This window comes from Mastomys coucha, chromosome X, assembly GCF_008632895.1.
Source record: "Mastomys coucha isolate ucsf_1 chromosome X, UCSF_Mcou_1, whole genome shotgun sequence".
NCBI classification, from domain to species: Eukaryota; Metazoa; Chordata; class Mammalia; order Rodentia; family Muridae; genus Mastomys; species Mastomys coucha.
In genome coordinates this window covers 79,616,128-79,616,630 of record NC_045030.1, presented here as the reverse complement: position 1 = coordinate 79,616,630, position 503 = coordinate 79,616,128, and positions in this window count along the sequence as shown.

The following is a 503-nucleotide window of genomic DNA, read 5'->3' as shown; positions in this document are numbered from 1 at the left end:
TAACCACAGGACGATGTTTCCAGCCCCACCTAGATCTTTTTCTCTAATACAGAACATTGCTACATCATGTCTGCTTTTAATTTAAAAAATAAACATAAGCACAGGTTATTTATATAAAATGCATTTATTCATAGATGTGTCCACATAGGAGATTCAATATTCCCCTTGACTGAATTAATGATGCAAAAATATTTTATCAAAAATAAAGATTTATATCCACCAGGAACTGCCATCAGAAGGATTTCCTTAAATTGGACACATACAATGTGGTGATCCAAGACATTCCATGATGCCCTTATCAAAGTATCAGAGTTCACGCATTGGTAGATGGCTATGAGACCTCAAAATCCAAGAATAAAATGTGTAATTTAGATGCTTTAAAGGAAAATTGGGTTAAGCGTAAGAAATGTGAAGGGGAAGATTATTTTTATCATCTTGCTTCTGGAAAGTTGAGATTATTTACTCCCCCTCATTTCATCAGGGGTCGATAGTAGGAAGGAATT